Genomic DNA, 10,357 nt, shown 5'->3' with positions numbered 1-10,357 from the left:
GAGTATCTTGGACTGAGAAGATTTGGTAGAATTTGGAACATAGTTAGTGAGAATGGAGGTTTATTAGTCTTAAGGAACAAAAAATTTCTGTTAAGATTGCCAACTTGTAGCGATTTTCTTTGCGGCGGATTTATCTCGCTCTTCGAGGCTTTTTCTTTGTTACCGTTCTATTTGCGGTGTATAAATGACAAGCTTAGAAAACGAAGACACCGAGTTCCACGGATCAATGTGATTTTTTATTTAAAAGCCTACGTATAGTCTCTAGAACGCTTACAAAGAAGCTTCAGGATAACATCCATAATTTTTAAGAATAGCTCTATTTTTCAGTTAACCTTCATCCTTTGCTTCGTCAACGTGCTTCGTAAACAGTTAAAAAATGAAAAAATTCCATCGAACAGTAAACAAATTTTTTTTTAAATTGTCACATTTAGAAGAGATTGAACCCTTTAATTGATACATCAGTGTTCCAACTCACCCCTCGAGTTGAACATCTCGAAATCTATCTGTTTACCTTGAAAATGAGAAAGCAGCCAGGACTGAAAATTATACCTCCGTATGATACCGACCTTTGTGTATGTATAATTTTGACAGGAATCGCGGATAATCTTTGCGAGTTTTCAGCGGAAAGAGCGTGAACGAGCGGGAATCCTTTTTCGAAAGGTTTGTAATCCCGAAGGCGCTGGTCCAGTATCCTTAAGCTCGACCCGCCCACTTGATGTTTTCACATGCTTCCACAGGGTGCCTTTTTCGGGCTGGATTCCGGTCCTTCCGACCTAGGAACGTCGAAATCCTCACCGCCAGAGGCAAATCTGCGGCGCGACAATATTTTCCAGGGGATTTCGCATGGCGCGATACTCCGAGGCGATCGCGTCTTTCGAAATCTGGCTTTGGTGTATTTGCCCGTTCACCGGAACAAGTTTGCAAAACTCAGGTTGACTTTTAAAGACCCGAGGACAAAACTGTCAGACGCGCCGCTGCGAAAGCTTCTTCACAATATTTTTCGAGTGTACAATGTGAATTCGGTGAAGTGTTTGGAGTTTCGATTGAAAACAGTCAATTTGTCATTAAGTTTTAAAATTATTTTTATAACATTTCAAAGGAAAGAATGAAACGACTTTCGTTACTGTTTTCCCGCGTTTTTCTACCAGCAAGTGATAAGAATTTTTTAATTCAGAATATATTTATAAGGTGAACTTGAAATATTTTCGTCCTATTTACAGTTTATTTTAAGGAAAATATCCTGTTTAATTGAAGTAAACATAAATCACGTTCGTGTTCAAACTAATTACCGTTTAAACGAGATGATTCAATCTGAAACAGGTACACACGTTTGTGTTTAAATAAAATTTATTAGGCAAACGTATTTAACTTAAGATTAGCTAACAGCAAACACGTGAATTAATCGACGGTTCCGCAACGGGAGTTCAAATTTGTCTTTCGAACAATAAGGAAAGCAGGGGAGAGACGTGTTTTCTTCGATTGAAAAAATTTCCTCGTGAGATGATCGCGGTAAGGATGATGCATCGTAGATGTGCGAAAAGCACGACGTTTCAGAATATAAAGATGCCCATAAAGTTCACAATTTAACGCTGAATTTCAAGGAAACCGTTAAACCCTCGGCTGGATTGGTCGGTTTATTTGACTGGGATTTCAAGGTTTAATAAAGTGACTGATAATTTCTCGCGATTACGCTCGGTAGTCCATCTTGCGAATTCGTCCGTGTACGTAATAAAGTCGGTAAGTGTTAACGGATATTGCTCGATAATGGGAATCGTAGGATCAAAAGAATTCCTTCAGCGAACGTAACCGCACCGTTTAATTAAGTTTCGTGAGCCAGCCAGCCACAGATAAAGCTTTTCATGGCTCACTAAATACCATTCAGGATATTACGATTTTGTGCAGCACCGCGCCTAAACGCACCGACCGCTTGCCGTGAATTCGAGAACTCCTTTGGGAATGCTTTCCTTTTTCACTTTACGCCTCTTTTTAGCGGTGGGACTGATTTAAAAGTCAGCTTTACGGTGACGAAGAAGCGCGTGTTGTGAAAAATATGGAATAAATGGTGAATTTGAGGAATTTAGGCATGAATTCTGATATTGCTCTTCGATGTGACTAATGCAGTAAGGAAGTGCGTACGCAATTTTCAAGTTTATATCGTCTCTTCCTTTTTTTTAAAGGAAGATTTGTGTATTTTATGTAGGAGTCGAGGAAAAAATGAGGGAACTAAGTGGATATAGAGGCCACGATTATGTTAATAAAATATATGAGAAAATGGAAGAGGATATTAAAAGTATAGGTTAGGAATACCAGAATAAAAGCAGATTGTGAGAAATGAGCTAAAATGAGAGCAAAATTTGCATATCCTCTCGTTTGCACTCTTATTAATATTTCACTTTTAAAACCTATTTATTTTTCTGTTGTGTAATACATTAATGCTCTACTTACGTAAAGTTCACACTCGTGTATTTAATTTTCAAAATATCTATCATTTGGTGAAATTGAGGGCGGAAGATGTAACGTACGAGACGATCATTATAATATCAAACGAATGACAGATTGAATCGTCGAAAGCGTCATGGAAGAGCTTCGGAGGGTTTAGTTTCGTTCCGACAAGCGAGCAAAATGGCCGGCGTGTGATGATTGCAGAGAAAGACGAGGGAACCGGAAAGTGTTTTGGGTAGAACTAAGTTCATAATGCGTGATGATATGCTTACTTAGAGCGGTGCTAGCTCTTCGTCCTCTACCACCGGTGGAGAATTTGATTAGGTCAATTATGTGGTGCCGATCGAATCTTCACGCGAAATTAGATTGGCCACGACGGATATTAGGACGTTGAGAAAACTTTTTATCTCGTACGAACTCTTCTAAACGTATTGTCACGTTATGGTACATTTACCTCCTTTATCTTGTTTACTAATGAATACTTGATTCTCTATAAAAACGATAAAAATCATATTATCGTTGGATTTTAGTGAATTATTGTAAGCAATGTATTTGCTATTCACAGTAAAGGTACAAGCATTAGATAAAATAATAAGGAGGAATTTGAATTAATTATATTAAAATAATGAACTCTCTGTAGTTAACAAATTGTTTAACAGAAGTGGCCGAAAGCGATTAGAAAAAATTGAAAATAATATTTCATATAATATCAGTATGATACTAAAATCATATTGCACAAGTTTAACGAATCATTACAATATTAACCCTTTGAGTGCTCCCTAAAATGTGGTAAAAAAGTGGAAGCTTCTTCTATGACTTAAATTACTTGTGAATAATATGGAAATGTTTTTATCCTTCCTTATATAATTTTCAATAATTTCAACGAACTATGAATACTCTCATTTCCTGATCTTCACAATGCTATATCCTATCTGAACCTCTTCCAAAGTAAATTTCAAGTATTCTCAGACGTACGGACTAAACACTCGAAGGGTTAAGCGGTAACAATTAAACGAACCGAGTGTCATTTCTTTTTACACACATGACATTAGTTCAATTTCACCCAAATCTACTTATTCCTGTAACTCTACAAAATCACACTCTTCAACATGTCCAAAGAATGTGCCAATCATTTCCAAGCTTCTCCTTATCGAAGCTCCAACAAATATGCACCAAGGTGCAGCATTTTGTTGGTACGTTTCAACGGACGCAGGAACGAGGGAGAGAGGTAGTAACGCGGCGAACGGCAAGAAAAGGGATTTTTCGGGTAGCGTTGTACGTTGTAACCAGGGTCTTGATGAATGAACCGAGCTTCATGCCACTCGGCCCGCACAGCAGCTGGCTGCGCCGCGCTGATTAGACGCGCATCACGCCGCGTTTGTGGATCTTTTGCCAGTGGATCCGCGCATATAGGTACCCGCTGCCCTAACCAGGACCCCCGTAGACCGACGTCGTTGTTCTGCCTGTCTCTGGATACCGATCCCGATGATCGGCGCCCGATTTTCCCCAATCAATTCTTCTTCCGCTGTTCACCGACAGCCGTATTTCAATTGTCCAGTTTCTCTCCACGTCTGTTCCCTGTTTAAACGATTCTTCAGCGTCCGATATTTTTGCTCCTCTGGATTCCGTGTCGAGTCACGTTGTTTCAGGATCTATGAAATGTTCTCTGAGATAAAAATTGGGGAAGGTGAAACTTCGGGTATGGAGTGCAAGCGAAATCCACCTTGCGTCGCAAAAATACATTTCAAAACGTTAATTTTAATATTTTAGATCTCTTCAGGGACACTGACACGTATGTGTATTACTTTTTATAAATTTCAATATTTGTGACGGAAGAAATATGAAAATGTAGCGATCGCTGCAAGAAAAACAGTTTCATTGCTATCGATTTAAAACGAATAAAATATATAACTACATAAAACAATCGTCCCTGAAGAGGTTCATATTATTTTACATTCTTTATAAGTATCTTACTGAAACCCAAAAATTTTATGCGATTACATTTTGCATTCACCGAAGAAATAATTATCGAAAATCTATCTCTTAACAGAAAGTCGAATGCAAATTATCCAAATCATCTGAATTACATTGCACAACGCGCAAACCTACACAATCTACTAATAAATCGTTTTGGAAAATTCGCGACGATACGAGCGAAGCATCCGAGGTATCCAGTGATCGAACGTCCAATGTGATATCGTTAAGCGTCGTTAAATTCGCAACACCACGCATTCTCATAGCCTCTCCCCATGGTCCCGGTGCAATGCTCGAAAGGTTCGTTCTCCCGGCTTGTCCTAGGCACGTTGCAATAGGCGAGAGCGTACGACAGCGAACTATGCATCCCCCACGCGAGATTTGCACGGCTTTCATTGGCTCAGTTAAGTTTGATTAATCTATTCGAGCGTGCCATTGTTCGAAGTATCGCGGCCCACCCCATTGGTCGGCCGGAGGATCAAATACGGGTTGCACGGGGAGCCACATTGCCATTAAGGGGAGCAGCAGCCATGGTATCTGCGTGAACTGGTTTTGTGTGTTTTTCGCTCTGCCCGTTTTATGCCCGCTTCCACGTTCGCTTAAGCCGACGATGATTTGTGCCCTGCCCCCTTTTCCTCTTCGTCGGGGACACCATTCCGGCCGATGTGCGATGCTTGTGTACGCTCCACAAGCGACAGTCCATCGACGGTGAATAATGGATCGATGGTTGTTGCTTGGGACCGAGTTTTCGCAGAGTCCACGCGTTCTGTGTGCGTTAATAACGATGCCGATGGTAGTCATCGAATGGCGTGCTTTTAGGGAGTTTCATTTCGTAGGAGAGAAGTTTATTTAGTTTTGGTTATTGGTAGAGTATAGTCGGTGGAACCGAAATGAAATTTTTTATCCCTAAATTTTTATTTTAACACCTTATCGAAGGGACCATTGCGCTGATTACATACACCCAATATGGGAAGTGAAAATGCATAGACATGTGCTGTAAAATCGTCCTTTTAATAAAAAAAACTGGTAATTTACTAAACTCGTGAGTATTATTTACATTTGTCAAAAATATGTAGTAGAAAGAATAAAGAAATAACACATTAATTAAATTTGCTAACATAATATCTAGTCTTCCATCGATAAGGTGTTAATAACATACGTAATTACAGTGCATTAAAAGAATTAATTTATTTCATAATTAACGTTACCATCGTTAATCTTTTAATTTTCTTTTCTGAAGCTTGTGAAAAATTAAACAAGTTTAAGAGTAAATATAAATAAATTCATTATTAACTCTTTTGTTATTTTAATTTAGTTCCATTAGTATAATTGTTACAAGATAAATATTACAGAAAATAGTGAATACCTTATTTTATTAATTTTTCAGAACAGTGTAATTTCAGGGCTTAATTTTCAAAAGTAAGTCGAAGTTGTTAAAATAGAACCTAAAAGGCTTTTACCGTTTGCGGTATTTTTACACCATTCGGCAAGAACATCCCTCGCAGGAAATTTCCGTAACTCCGCTCTGATGAACTATTATATGGATGATATGCGGTAAAACAATTGCACGAAAGGAACTGCGGCTGATAAACTTCATAGGCCACATAGTTTTATCGTACGCGTTTATCACCGTATAATATTTTATGGCCTGTGAGAAAAGTATAATTCTGGTTATTCCGCTACGTAGCCGAGAATGGAAAAATCATGTTAACGATAAGTATTCGACAATAATTAATAATCATTCGATAATGGGCAAACATTAATGCCGGTACCGGTGGAACTTTATTGATAATGAATTATTCATGGGAATTAACTAGTGTGCAAATTTACGAAGAAATTGCAATTAAATTGTATTCAATTTTTTAACCATAGAGTAAATTAATTTTTTACAATGAAACTTTTACTGTTTGGAAAATTTCGACGATATCGTAGAATAAAAAGTATCGCGACGAAATGGAAGCAAATCGTAGAACTCGTACAATTGTATATGTAGAGAATCGGCAATGGCGCCGCCCCTAGTTTTCTGTCGCGAGGGTGCTGTTTAAGCTTGGGAGGTCGTCACACCTATCAGCTTCGCCGTTACCGATGCATCTGTCCTGGTTACCACGATGGAAAATTCTCTGGAAGAAAATAAATAACGTTTCGTATGAAAATTATGGCCATTTTGAGAAGTTGCGATTGGAAAACGTGTTTCGTGCCTCATTGCAAAAAACCAAACGAAAAATGCCACTTTTAATTCATCCTATTTGTGATTTTAATCATTCTAATTTACTCTAAGTTAAAATTATGACTGCAAAAGTAGAACGAATTTAATATTTTTAATGAATAATTTCGTATAATGCAATGTTTTTAAAAGTTATGAAAATAGGTAAATAACCGAACGTTCAAATTACCAACTAATAATTACCGTAATTAAAGGATTAAGTAATTGTTATTCGGCGTTCGGCAGAATGGTCTGATTTTATCAAAAAACGTAAAAACTTGCGAACTATGGACACGTGTATGGACGCTCACGGATTCGAATTCAGGCTTCCTCAGACCCCACATATCGTTTTCATTCGAATTCTGATTCGCTATTCAATGATCCCCGCCCCACACTTCATCCCTTCTGGGCGCGGTGTGAGGTTACTTAGCCGGCGGCCCCTTTGTACCTCCACTGCTCTCGCTCCCTTTGGCAATCGTGCTTGACATTCTGTTGGCCAATCTGTTCTTTCCAAACTTTTTTACCTTGCCGTGTAATGTGGTAGGTCGGGAGCGGAGGAAAATCCTTGTTAGGGAGGATTTGTTTCAAATTGACCGTGATAGTTCGAAAATTGAAATCTGTGACCGTTCGTTTGTATTAGGACACACGTTACGTTGTAGAAAGTATTATATGATTTAAGTTAGATTTTTTCGCCAAAGTTAGTGTCACATATTAGAAAAAATTAAATAAGTTAATAACTTTATCACTTTTGTGTGTCAAATAAGTTTATATTAAACGTGTAATGGCAATTCAGTAAGTAGATTTTAGTAGATTTCCATCGGTTTCGAAAGATTTCAACAGATATTAGTAGAATAATAGCAAATTTTAATAAAACTCAGCAGGTTTCAATAGATTTCCACTCGGTTGCATAAAATTACAAAAATATTTTCAACTTTCGTCTTTGAGTTTCTTATACCTCACCATTAGTTGATTGCATTAATTCCGCATAAAAGTCTTCATAAAGTGAAGATAATCCTAACTTTCAAGCAAGTCAAACTACCGAAGTAAGGAGCCCGAAGTACATATAACCAAAACAAATTATTTAAGAAAAGGAAAGTAATACGAGAAAAGGGTCATAAACATTATAAAGCTGTTTACTTAAAAATTTTCCACATTATCTCCGTAAAATATTCACGAAACGTCGCGACTCGAGTTTAAAAACCGTTCTATTCATCGCGAAACAAAGGGAGCGGGACGTAAAGGAAAATTGTCGCACAGAGGGAAAGCATTGATAGGATTAACTTACAGTGTACAGGCGTATCGTTCCAGGTCAAAAGTCAAAAGAACCGAACGATAGTTGCGATACGTAATGGTTTGTGTCAAGGAGGCAGAAAGCGAGAGGCCGACCACCTACTTTGACGACACAATGGGCCACAAATGCGTGGCGACAGCAACAACAGATATACGGCAGGCTGATTGCTCGTTGTCACTAAGCGTCCGATTGTCGGCTCTCCTTCTCCTAAGAGAAGTCTCTCCGTTGCCGAAAGCCAGTGTCTCTACCGTTGGGGAGTTGATCAGAGTTTGTTTAAAGTAAGTCAACGGGAATCGGGACCAATTGAAAGCAAGTCGTTTTACTGGAATTTAATGGCCACGCCTTTTACCGTCGAATTACGGAGAAGAGAGAGTTTACCGAGTTTTAATATCTGTATTGGGTCAGATCGTAGATGAACAGCTTGATATGTCGGTGGAGTAATTAATGCCTTGTGTTCTAAATGTCTTAAAATTTTTTGTGTGACATCGGAACATTTTAATTGTTATTCGAGGCTTCCGGGTTAGAGGAGTGTCTAATGGCAATTAAATTTCGATGTTTTGTCAACATTGCAGGTACCTTTATCGGGATATTAAGGACACACTGATAATGTTTAATTGACCAATTAAAACTTCCGATTGGTAGCTAATGATCTGTAACATTAGCACAGTGTATTTATAAATCCAAATCTAAAATGTCTCTCCAGTTTATAATTAAAAATGATTAAAAATAGTAACCTCTTACTTCGTCTTAATTTTTGCAAATGTGAATATAATGTATTTTATATTTAACACAGACATAACAGTGCGATTAAAAATGAAGAGACCCTCAATAAATGAAATTTTCTGATCTAAATTTTGGCTATAACTCGTCTTCCCCAGTTGATAATTTTGTATGCATTTTCCAGAGCGACTAATAAGCGACGATGAGGTAAGTTCTATTTTTGGGATAATTTTTATCTTCTCACTGTGACGATTAACTTTTTTCTCTGCAACATGAAACGAAGAATCCTTAACACCATCTAAATATAAAATTGCGTTACGGTATTATTCATACTTACGCTCTGGAAATAATGAAATATTTCACAGTTTTATTAATACAGTGAAAAAGGGTAACGGAAGAAAATGGTGATATGCCTTTTAAACGTTCTTTTATTCCGCAACAATGAATTATACATCGGCAATTATTATAATCAATGAATTACAAGAATATTATGTGCATCGAATGAAATCGTAGGTATTTGTACGCAACAACCTCTAATTAACTGGCCATTTTATAAATCATCCAATCGACGAGGTAGCAAACGACAACTTTTTCCTCGGTAACCGAACAACCATGCTTCGTAATAATTTTTCAACGCCGCCAGTTTTTATAATCAGGCTCTTATCAAATAAGTTTGCATGTATATGTACAAACTTGCTTATCATGTAAATTCGATCAACTTCCTTTGACGAACAACGCTTTGATCATGTAGTTCCAACTAGCCCGCTGGGAAAAAAAAGAAGGCAATTCTAAGGCATTACATCAACACCGAGGCACTTTGTTTACAATAAACTCGTCTAATTACTAATTGTCATAACGTACGAATCTATCCCCCCCCGATTTCGGAGACTTCCAGTGAGCTGCTTGCTTAAACATCTACGTGAACTGGCTAGAGTATATTTAACGTAAACTACTCGGTTAGTGTTTCTGGTTAGACAAGGATTTATTAGTCGTAAAAATCGAGATGCTAGTGGATCATGCATGCGTGGATTAATTATATACATTTGTGTCGATTTTAGTAGGCACTTTCGTATTGTGTGATACATGTACGGTACGATAAGGTAAAGAAAAGTAGGTAAGAAGCTAATCTTGATAGATAACTAACCCTTTAACAGGAGATGACGAGTTAACTTGTCGTCGCGGAATGCTTCTCTAGCGTGCAAGACGAGTTATCTCGTCGTGGAACTTCGAAAATGACACACGTTAATTTGAACCTGATACATAATTTGTTCTTTTAAGATATAAAAGAACAAAGTCGTAATTCATTTGGCTTTTGGCAAGTTAGCTCCCCAGTTAAAAGTTTAAGTTTCTTTAATCTTCCGTTTTTCTTAAGATTTAATCTCCTTTTGTTGGATTTCGTACAAATTCAACGATGCTTGAACTGTTCGAAATGTCTATAAGTTATTCGTAGTGTTTATTCTTGTGTCGATGTGCATTCGAAGGTGTGATAAATCTGCAGGCACGTTTTATTATAAATTGCTGTATTAAAGTAGAACGTAGTAAATCACGTGAAATTGAATTTGCAAAAATTCACTTTGTTCGGTTGAAGAAACGGTTGTGATTTATAATTCAACATTAGCAATCGAGATAATCCAATTTTGTGTCTAATGTACGAGACCGAAGGCAAGATAAAGCTAGAAAATATGGAACTTTTGATGGAATGTCTAATTTGAAATGAATTCCTTCGA

The sequence above is a fragment of the Habropoda laboriosa genome, unplaced genomic scaffold (genome assembly GCF_001263275.1).
Source record: "Habropoda laboriosa isolate 0110345459 unplaced genomic scaffold, ASM126327v1 scaffold212, whole genome shotgun sequence".
Classification (NCBI taxonomy): domain Eukaryota; kingdom Metazoa; phylum Arthropoda; class Insecta; order Hymenoptera; family Apidae; genus Habropoda; species Habropoda laboriosa.
Note: the sequence above shows the minus strand (reverse complement) of the source record.